Here is a 23,071-nt window from a genome sequence, read left to right on the forward strand (position 1 = left end):
TGATCAAGTGGAAAAAGGTATAGAAAGGAATTTCATGTCTGGGAGTTTGAAAAAAATCACATTGATTTTCTAATTAAATGTTATTTCCTACATGAAGCATTTAATTCTCCAATACTCAGGTATTGAAAATGATGCTGTTGAGTTAAAAAGAAGGCAAATAATCATTCACTTCTTTAAAGAAAATATTATTGAGGTTGGCTTGAGATCGATAAGAAGATCATGTATGGAAAAAATAGCATTTTTTTCATTCACTGTTTTAAGCAAATGTATGCAAAGCTAATTTTAGATTTGATAAGTCAGGAGTCAACAAGCTTTTTTAAAAGTAAGGTTTCTATTGGAACTAATCAGCACTGCCTTTGTAGGGTGATAGAAGCCACAGACAATGTGTAAACAAATGAGAAACGCTGTGTTCCAATAAAACTTTATTTACAAAAATAACCAGCCAACCCATGAGGCATACTTTGTCAATATCTGTTTTATGTGATTAAGAAATTGTCACGATAGAACATTGAAAGTATAGACAAGGGAACACTTTGCCTTTTTAAGAAAAGCAACTTATCACAAATCTATGACTTGTAAGAGAGAAATATTCAAATAATCTGAGTTCTAATTAAGAGAAAGTTTAGGCAGGGTGCAGTGGCTCACGCCTATAATTCCAGCAGTTTGGAAGTAGAGGCAGAAGGAAGGCATGAAGCCAGGAGTTCGAGATCAACCTGGGCAAGAAAGCAAGGCTCCATCTCTACAAAAACTTTTAAAAATAAACCAAGCATGGCAGAATGCACCTGAGGTCCCAGCTACTCTGGGGGCTGAAGCAGGAGTATTGTTTGAGCCTGGAAGTTCAAAGCTGCAGTGAGCTACCATTGTGCCACTGTACTCCAGCTGGGATGTCAGAGGCAGACCTTGTCTCAGACAGAGACAGAGACAGAGAGAGAGAGAGAGAAGGAGAGAAAGAAAGAGACAGACTTACCAACTGTACCTTCAATCCATTCCTTTTTCCCCAAACATAGGAAACTCCTGGTAGTGAGGTAGAGCCATATGCCTGCATTTTAGCCAACAGAAATGGGCAAAAGTTTAAAAATGTGTGTAATTCCCACTCCTAGGCCATAAAAATTTCCCATGTATTATCTTGACTTAGTTCCCCATCTGTCTGCCAGATGCACAGAATTGAGTAAAAGACGGAGTCTCTGAGGGATGGGAGGAGCCTGAGCAAAACAGCTATGAGAAACAAAACCCTTAGCCCCCTTGCTGCCACCAACCAAACCCTCTATGCGTGACTATTAACTTCCATTTCGTTGATTCACTGAAATATAGGAACTGACATTTTACCAACTAGCATTAACTATCATAAAACACAAATTGGTATGAGAATACCTAAATGTGTAGCATTGATTTATTGGTTGTCAGATGGTGGTGAGGACATAGCTATAGTAGGCCTTATGACTGGAGCCCCCTGCTCCACCATGAAAAATACTTAAATGGATGCCTGAGATACATTAGAAGTGAGATCATGTGAGAAGTAAGGACCTGTGATTTTAGAGGAAGTGACTGGAAAGAATCAGAATGTGTATTGGTTACTATTGGCTGCATCTAGCAAAGCATTACAAGAGAAAGACAAGCTCAGATAATTATTACTGGTTTTTATGGTTAGGTCAAGAGTTTATAGTTTGGAAAAGATGATGGTTGGAGGTCAAGCTGTAGATAAAACTGAAAAACATTTCCTTAGTGCCAAAGGCTCAGTAAGATTTGCCAACTGATCCAAGTACTGAGTCTTACAGCAAAGATCGGATTATCAGGTTTGACCTTCCCAATCAAGAAGACATTTTCTAATAGCTTTAAATTGTCTGCCATTAAAAGGGGAGAAATGAAGGAAGCGAGAAAGGAGGAAAGAAAAAGAGAGAAGGAAATGAAAGATGAGAACGAAAGAAAGAATGTTTAAGAATTATGTCTAGGCTGGGCCTGGTGGCTTACACCTGTAATCCCAGCACTTTGGGAGGCCTAGGCGGCAGATCACTTCAAGTCAGGAATTTGAAATCAGCCTGCAAATATAGTGAAACTATGTCTCTACTACTCGGGAGGCTGAGGCAGGAGAATCATTTCAGTCCAGGAGGTGGCGGAGGTTGTAGTGAGCTGAGATCGCACCACTGCACTTCAGCCTGGGCAACAGAGTGAGACTCTTTCCCAAAAAAACAAAAAAAAGAAAAAAAAGGATTTTGTCTAGAAAACTTTGGATGTGGTTACTGACACATAAAACTGGCAGGCAGGAAATAAAAGTCTTCTAAGTTTTGAGGAAGTTTTATTTCCAAAGAAACCACAACCTGGACTAAAAAATATTTTAGTGTCCAAACCCTTTAAAAACAACCTTTGCCCCCAAAGGTAATAAGGAGAAAGATCTACAGTTACCAAAGGTGACAGAGATGAATAAAAAGAACCACCCAATAAGTAGAGCCAGCCTTTGGAAAACATCTCCCAGAGAGCAGAATCTAGATTTGGATTTGTTTCTCGTTTCTCTCGTTTGCATTTCATACCACAAAACGATGAAAGGGACTCAATTAGAAAAAATAATTGTGATTATTACTAAATATACAAAAATACAATATTTATACAACAAAATTGCAAAATACACAGATATGTGCATACATGCATACATCTACATTTATGAATAGATTTTTAAAAATCAGTATATGCCTGTACTTTCTGTAGTTCATAGTTCATTATCCTAATTTCAATATATGTAGCAAAAGCACTGGGTGTATATCCCAGTCACTGGCACATGCCAAGTGAAATCTCTTGGCCGGGCACATTCTCTGGCAGTCTTCTCTACAGGGCATTATGCAAGTCTTCCATTTTTGTCAGTGTTTCGTAGAGTAAGGAGAGCAAACCTTCAAAGTGTATTCATCAAAATCAGGTAAGCATTGGCATCAGTTCTACTTTTTCACTCCTAATACATAATTACCTTCTCAGTGACAGATGAGTTTTGCAAAAAACTTTTTTATGAAGACTAGATTGTAATATTTGAAATCTGAAGACTAGATTGTAATATTTTAAATCTATTCTTCATAAAAAGTATATCGAATTAAAATGCTTACAAATAGAAGCAAAAATAATATGTCAATATTTTATTTCCTTATGAATAATAGGAAAAATGAAATCTGACCTAATGGAGAAAAATGAACGTATTTAATCTCATGTACTGAATTTTAATGCAGTACATTTATATTACCGATTACTCAGACATAAAATATATTTTAATACCTTTATAGTGACTGAACATTTTGGATAATTAAAAGTTAATGATCTGAAAAAGTAGAAGAAACCTCAGTAAGTATACTATTTATTTTTATCCCTGTTTAGATTGTATAATCGAAATGACTTAGCTTTACTGCAAAAATCATGATTTTTATTCTTCAGAATTCTTGTATTTAAACTCCAGAATATTGGAAAGCCATAGGTGTCATACAGCATATATTTTAGTGCTGTGGATACAGAAAATAATTGCAAAAGGCTGATGTATTTCTCTAAAATTTTACTATAAAATGTATCTATATTTTCATGCCATTTGCAAATATAAATGCAAAGAAAATATCTTCAAATCTGTCCCTAAGAAAGAAAACCACAACTGATCCTGAGGGTTTTATCTTTGCATATAGAGTTGTGTTTTATTTATTTAGATATTTTACCAAACAAGCCAATCCAAATGATTAAGTAGTGTTGGAACGGAAACTAAGATTTAATCTACAAAAGCATATACTTAATATTTACCAGTTGCATTGAGTCAGGATACTCTAGAATGTGATTCACAGCAGTGATCAGCATTATCTCTTAGAGATTTGGGCGGAAAACTCTCCGGAGCTCTTCCAGAATTTGCTTTCTCTCTTCTCTATTTATTCCTTTAGTTATGGTTTGATGAACTTGAAAGCAAAAGATGGCTAAGTGGCCGTGAAAATAAGGTAGACTTAATTTTTTAGTCTCAAAATTTTAGGTGGTCTTAAAATGTCACCACATGTGAAAGGCAAATGAGAAAAAATGAAAATATCACCATGTGAAGACTTCAGGTTTATTTCATACAACAGACGACAAAGGCTAATGAAAGAAAGGAAAGCTTTCTGAATACAGCGCAACAAGAAAGGCAGAAGCAAGAGTAAATGCATACTTACCTTAGATGCCATACGACAGGGCACCAAGATCTTTGACAGGTGATAAAGACACAACTTGGCACAATCAGCACTTATTTTTGGCACCTACAAAAGAGGTAGTGAAGCAGAAAAATCCATCCAAGAATTAATCTGCAGCTGCATAACAGCAATGCTTTGTCATCTCCAGGCTGTGACACAAAACACATTCAGGTATATGAAAGTTCCTTAAATATCAGACCATCGGTGTAAATGTTTAACAACTGAACTACAAAGAGGTATTAATCAATAAAAAATGTATGTAAAAATAGGTACAGATTTCCCTTTACATTTTAGTTTTACCTTTAATAGATTTAAGAATAAAAAATGAATTTGCTAGAAGAATATCTTCAAGAAATTTTATTGCATGCAACCCAAAATAATTTCATAATTTTCAGTAGCCCAACTTGTGTTCCAACAGGATTTACTGCCATTTGAAGAGTCTGTGTCCCCAATTCAAGTCACTGGTAAAGCCACTGTTTGAAACACAGACATGGTCTTGTCATGACTAATTAGATATTGTCTCTATTTTCCCATTTAGTTGAATACACATATGGGATAGCCTACCTACAGTGCTGCCCTGCATACATGAAAGCTTGTCATTATTTCAGGAGAAATCATCAAATTATTTTCTGTTGACAATAACACTTGGCCTAGTTTTAACCAAGCAGGTTGATGTTTCAACTTGATCTCGAGTAACAGTTTTAAGAAAATGAGAAATATGGTAATTACATTTAGTAGGAATTTATAGAATAACAAATATATAGTATTGATGAAATATATAGTGATGATATTTAAAGAAGTGCAAAGAATATAGGATTTGTATGTTTTGTTTTTTTTTTGTTTTTTTTTTTGTTTTTTTTGAGATGGAGTCTCTCTCTGTCCCCTAGGCTGGAGTGAGTGGCGCCATCTCGGCTCACTGCAAGCTCCGCCTCCTGGGTTCCCGCCATTCTCCTGCCTCAGCCTCCCGAGTAGCTGGGACCACAGGCGCCGCCACCACGCCCGGCTAATTTTTTGTATTTTTAGGCTATTTTTTTTGTATTTTTAGTAGAGACGGGGTTTCACCGTGGTCTCGATCTCCTGACCTTGTGATCCCCCCGCCTCAGCCTCCCAAAGTGCTGGGATTACAGGCGTGAGCCACCGCGCATGGCCTGTATGATTTTTTATGTTATATTTAATCATGTTTCACTAAAATAATTTCCTTTAGCAAAATCTAATCAAGTGTTTTATCCTTTCTTTTTCTTTCCTTTTTTTTTAGTGAATCATTGTCTTAGGTGACATGACGGTATCTATCTCTCAGGATAAAATCCAATAACGAATTCATATACAGTTGTCCACTCATGTGTTTTAAATGTAATGATAAATCCTTGGGGTTCTGCTACACTAGATCTTTCTTAAAATCATGTAAAAGATCAAATTACTTAACAACCGATATTCAAGAGATTAAATGTGTACAGATGCATCTTCATCTACAATATTCTTTAAGTTACCCCATTTCTATTATATTCCCAAATTATTTTGTTTCGTTTTTTCTCAGCAAACCACAACAACTCAAAAAGTATCTCATGCAAAGCTGTCTAATTCCTCAGACTTGCATTGTCGTGTTTGTGTGAGGACTATGAACTGAGCCAAAAATGCAGGATAAAAAATCTCACATTTCCTCGTATGTGAGTCTTACCCAAATCAATTGAAGCCACTCAAGGGTAATCAAGTGTACAACTGGATTTAATAATTTTCATTTAGTTGTAATATCATTGCTTTCTGAATGTTGGCATCTTGCCTTGTGCATTATGTGTTTCTGTTATGGCTAGCTTGCTTAAAATCATAAATTTGAGTCATTTGTAACTGAATATCATAATTAGAGAATATTCACTTCTCATCCTCATCTTGACCTGGTCTCTGAATTCTAATATTCATCCTTCATTTGTCTTCCCAACTAACTAGAACCATATTTTAAATAAAATTCACAACCACCCTAAGATTCCTCATCTCTGATCTGTCTCCTCACCAAACCCTTAAGAGGCACCAACAGCCTCTTTCTCTCCAGTAGCCAGCTGCTGAGCTTTGTTGAAACAAATTATACTTTAAACCAATTGGGGCCTTCCAGAAATTCATGCTGTAAAACCAACAGTACATCTTGACAATCTTAATGATACTCTATAAGGGCAAAATTCAAGGTTGTCTTGTTTATATTTCTTCACTATTTTAGTCCCTGTTCCTAAGATACAAAACCCTACTTGGTAGAGGCTCAGTAAATATTTAATAAACAAATAAATTGTAACTGTTCAAATCATGTCCAATTTTTTTATTCCCACTACCTTTCACTCTCAAGATTGTTCATTATGTGCTGCCATTTCTTGCTCTCTTTTTTTAAAGCATTAACATTTTTTTAATGAGAGAAGTAAGGTTTATTCCTGTGCAATAATTTTCCATTTTTCAACATATCCTCTACTTGTGCACATACATTTACATTTTCTCTCCTCTATCTCTGGACTCTTAAGAGAGGCAAAGGTCTGAGACTGTGTTCTGCTATTTTATTCCATGTTGTCTTCACTTTCATTTATTTCCCTCCTCACTCTTAAGTCCATAGAAGGAGATGACCGTAAGAAATATGATGGAATTTTAAAATCATCTGGTCCATCTTTCTTACTTAATCAGTTAAATAACCAAGGCAGAGGATAAAGCAACATTTTAGTAGTCACAGATGAAATAGTTGCAAAACCAAGATTGTAAGGTATATTCCAGGCACTTGTTCTAGCTTCTTTTTACCTTGCAGCTACGATTGTCTCTTTTTCCCTCCCCCATTTTCTGTGTGTGTGTGTGTGTGTGTGTGTGTGTGTGTGTGTGTGTGTGTGTGTGTTGAAGGAAGATCTCGTGAAATCTAAAACAGACAAAAAGATGCAATATTTAAACATAGCCTCAAAGAACAGAGAAGCATTTATTTAGGTGAAGGCAGAAGCCAGCTTACATGAAAGCAAGCAGTTCTGAAAACCAGAAAACCTGGATATTTAGAAACTATAAAGACTGGATGGTAGAAGAGATAGAAAAAAATGAAGCACCCAAATTTTAAAGTCCCTATGTCATGCTAAGAAATTGACATTTTTTGTTGAAGACATTAGACAACCACTAAAATCTAGTAAGGTAGTAACAGGATCATATTACTTGTTTTAGATGCCCTTTATTTAGATGTTTTGTTATTGTTACAGATGCCCTTGAGAGCTGTGGAAAAGAACTGGAGTAGAGATTGCATATATATATACACATATATAAAAAACTTATCTAACATATATAACATATATTTATATATATATATGTATAACTCCTCTATGTTTACAGGTTCCTTGGTGCTATTTTAGGAGGTGATCACAATTACAATTATCTTCAAATAAGCTTAAGAACTTAAAAAAATTGTTCTCTTTGTTAAAAACATTGAAATATTTTGCATACATTTTCTTTTTTAAATTATTGAACAACTTAAGAAATTATAGATAATGATGCTGAGACAATTAGAAAATTGTGTAAAAAATTTAACGTTTTTCTCCTTTGCTAACGTTAAAAATAATCCAGCTTTGTACAGATATAATAATATATAAATTTATTTTTAAACAGTTTACGTAAACAGATCCATTTTCTTCTGTGTTGTGGAGCAAATGTTTGCTAATATTTCTCTCTTGTTATAAGATGACTTTGCTTCTAAGGAGTCTTTATGTGACTTCATTTCTGAGGAACTCCTCTGATGCCAAATCCTAAATTGATCTCTTGCCCCCTTCTTCCAATTTTCAGTCTCTTCTAAGGAGTAAAGTGTGAAGAATTTTACATTTTCTAAAAGACTGATCTAAACTAAAATCTGTTCTCACTCAGAAAAAAACTCTCATCTATGATGCCAATTTAATATCACATGAGAACTCACACGTATTCAAAATTTGCCTTTGTAGTAGCCTCTAGTCCTCAAATTCACAAGTGTAATATCTCACTCTCAAATGTGACTGCACATGAAAATCATTTACATAGATTTCTGGGCCTCAGGAAAGCATAAGTAAACCAGAATCCACTTGAGTGTAGCAAGGAAATCTGGATATTTAACAATGAGAGAAACTACAGCCAAAGTTGGGGACAGGTATCCCCTCTCTCTCTCCCTACAGTCTCAGAGCGGGGAATGGAGGTGACCATCCCCATGCTGGGCTGACAGTACCATGGCTCTCTAGGCTGCTGCCTCTCATCTGTACCCCAACCAAGTACCTAGGCAAGAGATTGCTCAACCTCTGTGGATTTGGGTGGCAGGCCACGAGAAAGAGGAACGAATTCTCTCCCCTAATTCCCCTGCTTCAGAACACTGAGTTCAGGAGACAGAGCCCTAGGACAACTACAAACATTTGCACTCACCAGATGAGTGTCACTGGGGTAGAGGATGCAGGCATTAAATTGCAAGAAAAAAAAAAAATACCATGACAGATCTAGAGAGAGACTGAAACAAAGAAAAAAAATATATTTTAGTCTTTTTTTTCTTTTTTTTTTAATGTTGCAAAATACATATAAAATTTACCACTTTGATGATTCTTGAGTGTTTGGTTCAGTGGTATTAAATACCTGTCTGATGTTGTGCAATCATGACCATCATCCATCTTTTCATCTTCTCAAACTGAAGCTCCATACCCATTAAACAATTACTCTCTATTTCCCCCTCCCGCCAGATGCTGCAACCACTGTTTTTTCTGTCTCCATGATTTTGATTGTTCTAAGTACCTCATATAAATGGAATTATACAGTATACATCTTTTTGTTACTGCCTTATTTCATTTAAGCATAATTTCCTCAAGTTTCATCCATGTTGCAGCATATATTAGAATTTCCTTCCTTTTTAAAGTTGAATATTTCATTGTATGTATATACCACATTTTGCTTGTCTGTTAATCCATGAATGGAAACTTGGTTTGTTTCTACATTTTAGTTTTGTGAATACATGCTGCTATGAACATGGATGTACAAATACCTCTTCGAGGCTTTGGTTTCTATTCTATTGAGTATATATCTAAATAGAATAGTAGAAATAGAAAGTGGAAATGCTGGATCATATGAAAATTCTATTTTTAATTTTTTGATGAACTGCCATACTGTTCTGATGAACTGTTTTACACAGTGGCTGTATCATTTTACATTCCCACCAATAGTACAGAATGGTTCCAATTTCCCCTGATTCTTTTTATTTTTATTCTTTTCACATAGTAGGTATATAGTAGGGCACATAGTAGGTATACATATTTATAGAATACAAGATATGTTTTGATACAGGCATCCAATGTAAAATAGGCACATCATGGAGAATGGAATATCCATCCCCTCAAGCATTTATCCTGAGTTACAAACAACACAATTACACTCTTTATGTTGTTTTAAAACATACAATTAACTTATTATGGACTATAGTCTCCTTACTGTGCTATCAAATAGTAGGTCTTATTCATTCTTTCTATTTTTTTTTTTAACACATTAACCTTCCCCACTTCCCCTCAGCCCCCTACTACCCAGCCTGGTAACCATCCTTCTACTCTCTGTGTCCATGAGTTCAATTGTTTTGACTTTAGATCCCACAAGTAAATGAGAACATGCGATGTTTCTCTTTCTGTGCATGGCTTATTTTACTTAATAATCTCCAGTTCCCTCCATGTTATTGCAAATGACTGGATCTCATTCTTTTTATGGCTGAATAGTACTTCATTGTTTGCGTATACCGTGTTTTACTTTATCCATTCATCTGTTGATGGACACTTAGGTTGCCTCCAAACCTTGCCTATTGTAAACAGTGCTGCAAAAAAACACAGGAGTACAGATATCTCTTTAATATATTGAATTCCTTTTTCAGGGGTATATGCCCAGCAGTGCAACTGCTGGATCATATAGTAGCTCAATTTTTAGTTTTTTAAAAAATCTTTAAACTTCTGCATAGTGATTTTACCAATTTACATTTCTACCAACAGTGTACAAGGGTTTCCTTTTCTCCACATCCTCACCAGCATTTGTTATTGCCTGTCTTTTGAAAAACAGCCATTTTAACTGGAGATTACATCTCATTGTAGGTTTGACCTGCATTTCTCTGATAATCAATGATGTTGAGCACCTTTTCATATGCCTGTTTACTATTTGTATGTCTTCTTTTGAGAACTGTCTATTCACATCTTTTGCCCATCTTTTGATCAGATTATTAGATTTTTTCCTATTGAGTTGTTTGAGCTCCTTATATATTCTGGTTATTAATCCCTTCTCAGGTGGATATTTTGCAAATATTTTCTCCCATTCTATGGGTTATCTCTTCATTTTGCTGATGGTATCCCATGCTGTGCAGAAACTTTTTAACTTGATGTGATCTCATTTGTCCATTTTTTTATTTTTCTTTCTTTCTTTCTTTTTTTTGGTTGCCTGTGCTTGTGGGGTACCAATCAAAAAATCTTTGCCCTGACAAATGTCCTGGAGAGTTTCTCCAATGTTTTCAATCTCTGCTTAGTAGTTTATGTTTGAGGTCATAGATTTGAGTCTTTATTCCATGTTATTTTGATTTTTGTATATGGTAAGAGATGGGGTCCAGCTTCATTCTTCTGCATATGGATATCCAGTTTTTCCAATACTGTTTATTGAAGAAACTGTCTTTTCCCCAGTGTATGTTATTGGCATCTTTGTTGAAAGTGAGTAAATTGTAGGTGTTTAGACTTGGTTCTGGGTTCTCTATTCTGTTCCACTGGTCTATGGGTCTGTTCTTATGCTGGTACCAAGCTGCATTAGTTATTAAAGCTCTGTAGTATAATTTGAAGACAGATAATGTGATTTCTTCAGTTTCATTCATTTTGTTTAGGATAGTTTTGACTACTCTGGGTCTTCCCTGGTTCCACATAAATTTTAGGATTTTTTTTCTATTTCTGTAAAGAATGTCATTGATATTTCAATAGGGATTGCATTCAATCTGTAGATTGATTTGGATAGCATGAACACTTTAACTGTATTGATTCTTACAACCCACAAATACGGAATAGTTTTCCATTTTTTGGTGTCCTTTTCAATTTCTTTCATCAGTGTTTTATAGTTTTATTATAGACATCTTTCACTTTGGTTAATTCCTAGGTATTTTATTTTATGTGTGGTCATTGTAAATGGAATTTTTAAATTTCTTTTTCACATTGTTCGTTTATGACATATAGAAATGCTACTGCTTTTTGTATGTTGATTTGGTATCCTGACACTTTACTGAAATTGTTTATCAGTTCTATTAGTTTTCTTGTGGAGTCTTTAGGTTTTTCCGAATATAAGATTATAGCACATAAAAAGAATAGTTTGACTTCCTCCGTTTCCAATTTGGATGCCCTTTATTTATTATTTCTCTAGTCTGATTGCTCTAGCTTGGACTGCTGGTGTTATGTTGAATAACAGTGGTGACAGTGGACATCCTTGGTGTGTTCCAGATCTTAAAGAAAAGATCTTAAGCTTTCCCCCATACATTATGATACTAGTTGTGAGTCTCTGTCATATATGGTTTTTATTATTTTGAGGTATGTTCCTTCTATACCTAGTTTTGGGTTTTTATCATGAAGGGATGTTGTATTTTACCAAACGCTTTGTCAGCATCAACTAAAATGATCATATGTTTTTTATGCTTCATTCTGTTGATATAATGTCTCACACTGATAGGTTTGCATATGATGAACCATCCTTGCATCCCAGGGATAAATCCCACTTGGTCATGATAAATGTTCTTTCTCATGTGTTGTTGAATTTGGTTTGCTAGTATTTTGCTGATGATTTCTGCATCAATATTCATCAGAGATATAAGCTTATAGTTTTCTTTTTTTGATGTGTTTGGTTTGGCTTTGTATCATGGTAATACCAGTAATACTGGACTCATAGGTTGAGTTTGGAAGTATTTCCTCCTCCTCTAATGTTTGGAATAGTTTTAATAGGGTTTGTATTCGTTCTTCTTTAAATGTTTGGTAGGATTCAGCCATGAAGCCATCAGGTCACAGGCTTTTCTTAACTGGGAGATTTTTTTTTTTTTTTTTTTTTTTAAATCATGGTTTCAATCTTGTTACTTTTTATTGGTCTGTTCAGATTTTGGATTTCTTCATGTTTCAATCCTGGTAGGTTGTATATATCTTAGAATTTGTCAATTTCTTCTAGATTTTCCAATTTATTAGCATATAATTGCTCATAGTAGCCAATAATAACCCTTTGAATTTCTACAGAATCAGTTGTAATGTTTCCTTTTTCACTTCTCATTTTATTTATTTGGATCACCTATTTTTCTCTTAGTCTGGCTAAAAGTTTATCAATTTTGTTTAACTTTTTTAAAACCAACTTGTGTTTCATTGATCATTTGTATTGTTGTTTCATTTCAATTTCATTTATTTTTGCTCTTATCTTTATTATTTTTTCTTCTACAAAATTTTTGGTTGCTCTTGTTTTTCTAGTTCTTTATAATGCATCATTAGATTGTCCATTTGAAGTTTTTTTTTCTCTTTTTTTGTGTAGGCACTTATTGCTATAAACTTCCCTCTCAGTACTGCTTTTGCTATATTCCATAGGTATGGGTACGTTGTGTTCCCATTACAATTTGCTTCAATACATTTTTCAATTTTCTTCTTAATTTTTTCATTGACTCACTAGTCATTCAGGAGCACATTGTTTAATTTCTCTATATTTGTATAGTTTCCAAAGTTTTTGTTGTTATTAATTTCTAGTTTTATTCCATTGTGGTCAGAGAAGATGCTTTGTATTATTTCAATTTTTTGAATAATTTAAGATTTGTTTTATGACCTAATATATGGTCTATCTTTGAGAATGATTCATGTGCTGAGAAAAATAATGTATATTCTGCAGCTATTGGATAAAATGTTTTCTAAATATTTATTGGGGTAATTTAGTATATAGAGCATACCAAGTCCACTGTTTCTTTGTTGATTTTCTATCTGGAAGATGCGTCCAATGCTGAAAGTATGATGTTGAAGTCTCCAGCTATGATTATATTGGGGCTTATCTCTCTCTTTAGCTCTTATCATATTTCCTTTGTATATCAGGGTGCTCCAGTGTTAGGTACATATGTATTTACAATCATTATATCCTCTTGTTAGTGACCTTCTTTATCTCTTCTTATAATTTTTGTCTTGAAATCTATTTTGTCTGATATAAGTATGGCAGCTTCTGCTCTTTTATGGTTTTCATTGGCATGAAATGTCTTTTACTATTCATTTATTGTTAGTCTATGTGTGTCTTTATAGGTGAAGTGTGTTTCTTGCAGGCAACAGATTATTAGGTTCAGTTTTATTTTTATCCTTTCAGTCATTCTATGTCTTTTGATTGGAGTGTTTACTCTCTTTGTATTTTATTGTACTGACATAACTTGAAAAGTAATTCTAGTTATTATTTTTGATTGGTTCATTGTTTATTCCTGCTACTTAAGATAAAAGTAGTTTACAAACCACAGCCGCAGTGTTGTAATATTCTGTGTTTTTCTGTATGCTTACTATTACCAGTGAACTTTGTACTTTCAGGTGATTATTTATTGCTCATTAATATCCTTTTCTCTCTGATTGAAATACTCCCTTTAACATTTCTTGTAGTACAGCTCTGGTATTGATGAAATCCCTCAGTTTCTGTTTGGCAAAGTCTTTATTCCTCCTTCATGGTTGAAGGATGTTTTTACCAAATATGCTAATCTAGGATAAACATTTTTTTTTCCTTCAGCACTTCAAATATGTCATGCCACTCTCTCTCGGGGTTTTAAGTTTCCCACTGAAAAGTCTGCTGCCGGATATATTGGAGCTCCATTTTATGTTATTTCTTTATTTTCTCTTGCTGCTTTTTCCTTTCCTCATACTTGACCTTTGGTAATTTGATTATTAAATGTCTTGAAGTAGTCTTATTTGGGTTAAATCTACTTGGTGTTCTATAACCTTCTTGTACTTGGATATTAACATGTTTCCCTAGATTTCGGAAGTTCTCTGTTAATATCCCTTTGAATAAAGTTTTTACCCTTATCTTTTTCTCTATGTCTTCTTTAAGGCCAACGATTCTTAGATTTGCCCTTTTGAGGGTATTTTCTAGATCCCATAATCATGTTTCATTGTTATTGTTGTTTTTATGTCTCCTCTGATTGTGTGTTTTCAAATAGTCTGTCTTCAAACTCACTAATTCTTTCTTCCGCTTGATCAATTCTGCTCTCGAAGAACTCTGATGGATTTTTCAGTATGCCAATTGCATTTTGCAGCCCAGAATTTCTGCCTGATTATTTTAAATTATTTTAATCTCTTTGTTAAATTTATCTGATAGAATTGTGAATTCCTTCTCTGTGTTATCTCGAATTTCTTTGAGTTTCTTCAACATAGCTGTTTTGAATTTTGTGTCTGAAAGGTCACATACCTCTGTTTCTCCGTAATTGGTCCCTGGGGCCTTATTTAGTTCATTTGGTGAGGCCGTGTTTTCCTGGATAATGTTGATGCTAGTAAATGTCCTTAGCGTCTAGGCATCGAGGAGTTATATATTTATTGGAGTATTCACTGTCTGGGCTTATTTGTAGACATCATTCTTGGGAAGGCTTGTCAGATATTCGAAAAGACTCAGGCATCGCAATCTAAGCTTTACCTGCTTTAGGGAGCATCCCAAGCCCAGGAACTCTGTGGTTCTTCCAGACTCATGGAGGTTACTACCTTTATTGTTTTGGACAAGATCCAGTAGACTTCTCTGGAGATGAGGCACGAATTCTTGTTCTCTTCCCTTACTTTCAGCCAAGCATATAGAGTTTCTCACTCTCTCTGTTCTGAGCCACCTAAATCTGTAGTGACACAAGCACCCCTGTGGCCAACACCACTATGACTACACTGGGTCAGATATGAGGCTTGCACAGTTCTAGATCTCGCCCAAGGCTTGCCATAGCCACTCCCTGTTCTCTCAAGGTCCTAGGGCTCCACAATCAGTAGTTTACAAAACAAGCCAGGCCTGTATCCTTCCCTTCAGTGAAGCGAGGTCTTTCAGGCTCCAAATGGGTCAAGAAGTGCCTTCTGGGAGTCAGGTACTAGAGTCACAAACTTTAGAAGTCTACCTGGTGTTCTATTGTACTGCAGCTGAGCTGGCACTCAAACCACAAGATGTAGTCCTTCCCACTCTTCCCTCCCCTCTCCAAAAGCAGAGGAGCCTCCCCTGTACCAACAGCGACTCCAAGCCCCCAGGAGTACTGCCAGACTACTGCTGATGTTCCCTTAAGGCTCATGGTCTCTTAAGTCAGTTTGTCGTGAATGCTGCCGAGCCTGGGACACAATCTTTAAGGCAGTGGACTCCCCTCTGGCCCAGGGCAGGTCCCGACATGCCAGGTGGCTCAGAACAGAGAGAGTGAGAGACTCTATATGTTTGGCAGAAAGTAAAGGAAGAGAACAAGAATCTCTGCCTTGTCTCCAGAGACTTTTACTGGATCTTGTCCAAAACAATAAAGGTCTTGCAGACTTCTATGAGTCTGCAGGAACCACAGAGTTCCTGGGCTTGGGATGCTCCCTAAATGCCCACTTGTTGCTTTAGTCCCTGGTGACTGTGCTGGCACCTAAGGTCCAAGACGAATTCCCCTTTACTTTTCCCTCCACTTTTCTCAAGCAGCAGGAGTTTTGCCCCATAGCCACCACAGTGGGTAATGTACTGAGTTTCACCTGAAGCTAGCAAGTCCCAGAGACTCACCCAAGGCCCTCGATGTGGTACATGGGTATCACTGCTGGTTATTCAGTGCAAAAGGGCTCTTCAGTTAAGTTGATGAATTCTGCCAGAACTGGGTCCTTCCTTCAAGACAGTGGGTTCCACTCTGGCCCACGGAGTGTCTAGAAATGTAATCTGGGAGCTAGGGCCTGGAACAGGGGCCTCACAGCTCTGACCAGTGTCCTATCCTACTGTGACTGAGCTGGTATCCTAGAGGCAAGACAAAGTCCTCCCCACTCTTCCCACTCCTCTTTTCAAGCAGAAGGAAGGAGTCTCTTTGGAGTCTCTTTTGAAGTCAACAGCTGAATAGCCAGGGATTAAGGGAGGAGTGATGCCAGCACTCCCTTGGCTGCCCAAGCTGGTGTTTCAGTATGTTGACTGCACCCTCAGTCCAGTCTCTCTAGGCCTAGTTCAGCACTAAGACTCACTAACAGTTGGCAGTTTGCAGTCCTTATGTTCTAGACTGCCTTTCAAGTTTACCTGGAGACACAGAGTGCTGTAGCCCTCTATGTCGAGGTTTGTGGGTACTCAGGTTTGGACCCCTGGGATCGGTGATTTCCCTCTGGCTAGGGCTGGTTTAAATGCTCCTTCAGTGGGCAAACATCTGCTGAGTTTCGGCCAGTTTTCCTTGTGCGTTAACAAGACAGCTCTGAGTTTAATGCCTCACGATTGCAGTGTTCTCCCTCCCTCAAGCACCCAGAGATGGTCTCCACACCACATCACCACTGCCAAAGGCTGGGGAGTGGTGGTGGTGGTGATTCAGGACTGTTTTTTCTATCTCTTCAGAACCTCTTTCAGCAGTATGAAGATAAACAAAGTGCTATGAGTGTTCACTTGAATTTTGTTTTTTATGACAGTGTTTTTTTGTGTAGACAGTTGCTGACTTGGTGTCCTTTCAGGGTGAGGGGGAGATAATTGGTGGAGCTTTCCTTTCTGCCATCTTGCTCCACCTGATCCTCTCTCCTAATCCTGACAACACTTTTTATTTTCTTCTGTTGTTGTTGTTTAACTATAGCTGTTCTAATGAGCATGGGATGGTCTCTCACTGTAGTTTTAATTTGCATTTTCAAATGACTAGTGATGTTGAGCATTTTTTCATGTGCTTATTGGTTATTTGATATCTTCTTTGGAGAAATGTCTATCCCAGTTATTTGCCCATTTTTTTTCAAGTTATTCATCCAATTTTTTTTGTTGTTGTAGTGGTGGTGGTTGAGTTTTAGAAGTTCTTTATGTATCTAGATGCTAATCCCTTATCAAATACATAATTCATAAGTATTTTCTTCCATTCTCTGGGTTGCCTTTTACACTGTTGATAGTCCTCTGATGCACTTATTGTTTACTTTTTTATGAAGTCTAATTTGTCTATTTTTTTCATCTGTTGCTCATGTCTTTTTTGTTACACCCAAGAATGCACTGCCAAATCCAGTGTCACGAAGCATTTTCCCTATGTTTTCTTCTAAGAGTTTTATAATTTTAGGTAGTACATTTAGGTCTTTGATCCACTTTGAGTTAATTTTTGTATATGTGTTAGGTAAGAGTCCAATGTCGTTACTTGCATATAATCCAATTTCATTCTTTGAAATTTTCCCAGCACCGTATATTTAAAAGACTGACCCTTCCCTATTGAATGGTATTGGCATCCTTGTCAAAAATAATTTGACCACATATGTGAGGGTTTATATATATATGTGCCTCTGAGAGGAGGTGTAGCATAATGGCTGCCTACCTCTTTGCCTGCACCTCTGTGATCAGAAGTAGCAATCAACAATCAGTGCACAGATTTCTGATATTTGAAGACAGGGTCCTGTTTTGACCACCTTGGCTCTGCGTGTTGAGTGAGTGCAGGTTGCTCCAGGAAGACATACACAGTTGCCTGCCACGAGTCTGGGGCTGAGAAATGAGTGGCTGCTACTGTGTTTAAAGCTTAAATTATCCACAAGCCTTCTAGAATTTTCAAGCCTTCAACAAATTCTGGAATTCCAATATATTGACGTCAGACATATTCCACCAGTGCGATTGTTGTCTAGGCGGAGAGACAGATTCTTGGGGTTTTCTACTCTACCATCTTCCCAGAACCCTCTATCTTTAGTACTTTTAATGACAATTTTATTTCCCTGTTTTTTGGAAAAGGTTTCTCACAGTTTTATTTTTCTTTGTATTACCAAACTTACATAGCTAGCCCTTCCTGGCACTGATCATGCAGTGACTTCCAATTGGGTCTTTCATTAGTACAGCTTCCAAAGACGTGGCTCCAAGTTTTAGGGGGCTAATTTTACACAGTTATGGTAGCATTAACACTGAGAGAATAACTTTCTACTGCCACTTATTTCAACTCAACTATCCTTTGGGGGATGAAGAGATATATTGTTTTCTTCAGAAACAATTTTGTACTTCTCTAAAATAACTTACTTGACAAATGCTTCTTAGTCAATACATACATAGTAATGGATTCTTCAAAGTCTAGACCTTGTAAAGTCCTCTTATCTCAAAGTACATTCCACAAAATAGTATTCCTTTAAGATGTATTACACACATTTAAAAAAATCTAGTTTTTCTTTATTTAGGACAGTCAGGGTCTTTATATGTTTATGTGCTTTTGTTTCTTCAAAAGGAAAATAGTCTCATTATATCCTCGCTTCTATGTGTACCCCACATGTTGACATTTAGAAATTAAGAGCTATCTAAAAATGCCATATACATTTACTGTAATATTTCTGTTTTTAAAAATCTCTTAAGTCTATGATGTGTTTTATAATTAATTTATTTTCGTTTTCTCAGAGTACAACTTTCAAACTAAAATTCACCCTTTTTGGTGTATAGTTCTGTACACTTTGACGAATGTATGCTGTTGTAAAGCCAACAATACAATCAACATATAGAATAAGATTAACCCATGTCCCTTTGTAGTTAATCTCTCTCCCATCTCCAGACCCTTGCCATCATTGGTCTGTTTTCTTTCCCTGTTGTCTTACATTTTCCAGAACATCATGTATATGTAATCATACGGTATCTCACCTTCTTTTAGTACAAAGCACTTGAGATTCATCCATGTTGTTGTGTAGGACAGTAAGCACTGAAATGAAGAACTTTATGCCTGGAAGTGGACATGAATATTCTTCTGCTAGGCCTTTATTGTGCAGTTTGTGTTAACATTGTCAGGTATAGAACTGTGTTTGGGTTGCGTTACTATTACATTTTCCTTGTTGCAATGTAGATTTCAAATTTCTCTAGTTTTTTGAATGGGTTTTTTGAGACAGAGTCTTGCTCTGTCACCGAGAATGAAGTGCAATGGTGCAATGATGGTTTACTGTGGTCTCAACCTCCCAGACTCATGCTATACTCCCACTTCAGCCTCCCAAGCAGCTGGGACTACAGTCACGTGCCACGATGCCAAGCTAAATTTTGTATTTTTTTTGTAGAAACAGGGTCTTGCCATGTTGCCCAGGCTGGTTTCAAACTCTTGGGCCCAAGAGATTCTCTTGCCTTGGCCTCCCAAATGCTGGGATTACTTTGCACTGTGCCTCCTCTCTCTCATCCCTTTCTTTGAAGACAGTGTTACTTACCTTTTTGTGCTTATTGGCCTAATGATGGTATATAGGCAGTGGATATTCTCTTCTGATTTTTCTTGGCCTTGGTCTTAAGCAGGCATTGTGTTTGGGTTTCAGGAGTAAAGAGTTCTCATGACTTCTTCTCTTGAGCTTTAATTGTTTTGGCTAAGGATGTATTTGTACCTCTCCCCACCTTCCCCATCTCCTGAGACAGAATTTTTTTTTCTGTTCTCTTTCCTTGGCTACAAATGGGCTTATAGCAATGCCACAGTGATAACAGTGTTTGCTGCCATTCCTCCAATATGTTAAAGTTCCTTAGGAAAGATAGGGAAAATGGATTCATGGAGGGCTTTGAGCCTTTCAGGCAAAAGCTACTATTTCTGTCCCCATGAGGTATATTTCTATACCATGAGGGAAGTTTTCTCAGGACTCTTGTTTTGCCCAAACGTTTCTTATGAGGACCTGGTGATGTCCATGGAGAAAATCATTTGAATGATTGTATAGATTGTGTATAACTCCTATCTTCTCATGCCAGCCCACAATCAAGCTTTTACAATTTGTTAAAATTTTAGCCTTTTTTTCCCCCAGCTTGTGTGATGTTTGGCAAAATCTGCTCCAGGTAAGCAAATGCATGCACCTTTTCTCCTTGGAGGAAGCCTGTAGTTTCATTGGTTTCTGGTTATTTGGTTGTCCTGTATCCTCAGCTCTCTGTTGTTGTAATGATAGATGCAATATTCTTTTCAACTTTTTACATCTTCTGAAGTGAGAAACCTTGATTAAGTTTCATAACTGAGACATTTAGCAGCATATATTTTGCATTTTCTTATGTCTACCACTGTAATTATTTTGAGAGACTATTCTCCTAAGGAACATATTTTGGAATTTGTTTTACTGTCAGTGGTATCTTGTTGAGAATATTCCAGTAGCAGCTTATCTTAATAGTGATTAACATACATTTTATATTAACGTAAAAAATCATTTAAAAACATAACATACAATATTCAATTTCTCCAAAGTAGAGGAGGGAATTGTAGGAGAGAGTAATCTATGAAAATACCAAACACCATATGCTTGCTCCTACCTCGTGAAAAGCTATTGCCAGGCCACCTACACTGAAATCTGCAGTGGGACAAGTTTTGACATGAGAAATGTCATGTGGCTGTGTGTAGCTTTGCAACAGCAAGAATTTCCTTTTGTTGTAGTGAGCTGAACTTTTGGTTTGGGGTTCCTTAGTCCTAATGGATTTCTTGCAACAAGCATGCTGCTGAATCTCTGGAATTATTGGTGCATCCCAGGATGAACAAAGGAGGCATGAGTGATCCTGCTCACTGTGTTCTTAACCTTGTGTTTGCCCTCTGCACAGCTTGTTGCAGGTTTGATAGTAAACTAAACTGATAGCCACCTTAACCGAATCAAGTCATCACTTGCACTTGTTCCCAACATTGAACCCAGTTCCCATGCATACACATTTTGAAGCATTTTTCTTACTGCATTTATTTTAGTAGAATTTGTGGTATATTGCCATTAAGTAGAGTACTCAAAGTTGGTTAATAAAATATATTTTTAATTCTCAAATTTTTTCCTCTAATTTCCTTGCAATGGTTAGGCTCATACTTAAATATTTGACTCTAATAGCAATTTGATTTCCATTTTATTGATGCTCAACATTTCTCAATGTCCCACCATAAATAAAATGCTTTCAATCTGCCTGCCACCTATTATACCTGAAAGGTACTGAAATAAGACTGTGTATGTGTATTTCTAAGTAGTCTACATATATATTCTACATGCATTTATACTGTGTATATACAACATATGGAAGGCATATTGACATATGATCTGCGTGATTATTTTACCTTTTTTTACTTGTGTAAAAAAAGCTACTGGCAATGAAAACACTCTTAATTCTTCTAATCTATAGCAGTAAAGTGACCCCAAATCATATTTCAGCAAGAGCTTAATGTCAGAAGTCTTTGGTAAGGGATGGGGAGTGTATAATACAGTTTTGCTTTCTGCCAGTATCCAGTGGTAAATTTGGGTACAAATAAAGCAGAGAAATGGCTACTTTCAAGATAAGTTTATATACTATATCAAATTATTTGTCATTTTGAGATGGTTTGCAAATATCACTTTTTTGTATATTTATCTTGCTGCTTTGGGCCTTCAGATTTTTTAGGAATAATTCATCAGTACTGACTGGGGGCTTTTACTTTCAGAGGAAGGCAGAGGCAAATCCTAAATCACAAGATTGCATTCTAGTTTTTAAGGGTGAACTTGAGTCACATACATAATAAACTCCAAGTTCCATATAAATAACAGCTGTTTCTCCAAATTTGGTAAATGGAAGCATTCACACATATAACTGCCTGTTTAAGCATCCAGTGGTACAGAATAATTTGTTTCATCTTTCTAAATTAATATAGTAACTTCTGAGCATAGAGATCCTGAGGCATCTGCTCCTCGTAATAAAACCACAATGGCTTTACAGGCTAGTGCTAAGAGAGTTGTTTCTATTGATCATGCTTTCATATGAGGCTGAAAAGTGATCATTCAGTTATTTTAAAAAAATCTCTATATATACATTACAAAGCGTACTATAAAGTTGTGAACAATAACATGAGGAACGGTGTCAAGTCTATTATGTACAATTGGTTCATACAACTATTTGAGTGGCTAATATGTGCTAGGCATTGATCTAGATATAGAAATGTTCACAAAATTTTAAAATTTTGTTAGTCTTCACAAAATTTGTTAGTCTTCACAAAATTTTTGTTGAGTAACTATTGTTCACATTTTCTGGCTGAGCCGTGTGAAGCTTGGAGAGAGAAAATTGGTTAAGCACCCAAAACTAACAATTGACATTGCTAAAAGTTTATTCAGCTTCTCTAAATGTGAGCCACCATCCTAATTGAGGTCATTTGGGGAAAACCATCACACCAGACAGAAAATTAAATGTGTCTTTAAATCAAATTAGGAACGAGGTCCTGCTCTTCTAGCTTTATTCTCACATAACCAAAAATTTTACTGCGATATCTACCTCATCCAGATATTTGCATACAACAATGTAGCTAGGATTTCAATTATTTATAAACACAATAAAAACTTTGTAAATCCTACCAGAACTCAAATTCTGTAATGAGAATTGCAAATAGCATATTTTTTTGTATAAAATTAATTATAGATGATATATAAGAGATATTGTCAATCATCTTTGCATCCTCCTCACACAGCCATTAAACAAGTTTATTTGTATCCTCTTCTGACTGTTTTTCCAGGGATGTCCTGTTTTTGCTTCAGGGACTTCAGAACTTGTTATTGATAGTTCCTGTCCTTTGCCTGTTAGTCCTAGTTTTGATTCTTTGTAGCTATAAGAAGAGCATATGAGTCTGTAATTTCTCTGGCACAATAGATCTTCACACCTTTTTGCATTTTGGTTCTGAATCTGATTCAAAGACTCTCTATGGGATGCTGTGTAAGTTTATACTTTGGAGGAAGGAATCTCTTTCTTTTTACAAGTTCATTTTCAATTGTTGAGTACTATGTCATGCCCTAAGTAACCTTACGTATGTCCTGAAAGAGTTACTAAGGAAGTTATCACCCATGCCCTACAGTATGTGGGTTACAAATATTATATAGATT

The 23,071-nt window shown here is 36.2% G+C and overlaps 2 long non-coding RNA genes across 2 annotated transcripts; both read right to left on the minus strand.

The window, feature by feature from the left end:
• Positions 1 to 998: 998 nt before the first annotated feature.
• On the minus strand, positions 999 to 4,304 carry LOC139361809 (uncharacterized). Its single transcript, XR_011619457.1, has 3 exons — positions 4,155 to 4,304; positions 3,760 to 3,984; positions 999 to 1,039 (listed from the first exon to the last, which is right to left on the minus strand). It is a non-coding gene; the product is annotated as an uncharacterized lncRNA (long non-coding RNA).
• A 3,446-nt stretch (positions 4,305 to 7,750) lies between these two features.
• LOC105477410 (uncharacterized) lies at positions 7,751 to 17,789 on the minus strand. Its single transcript, XR_984639.2, has 3 exons — positions 17,611 to 17,789; positions 8,553 to 8,634; positions 7,751 to 7,958 (listed from the first exon to the last, which is right to left on the minus strand). It is a non-coding gene; the product is annotated as an uncharacterized lncRNA (long non-coding RNA).
• Between the last annotated feature and the right edge of the window lie 5,282 nt (positions 17,790 to 23,071).

Source organism: Macaca nemestrina, chromosome 2 (assembly GCF_043159975.1).
Source record: "Macaca nemestrina isolate mMacNem1 chromosome 2, mMacNem.hap1, whole genome shotgun sequence".
Lineage (NCBI taxonomy): Eukaryota > Metazoa > Chordata > Mammalia > Primates > Cercopithecidae > Macaca > Macaca nemestrina.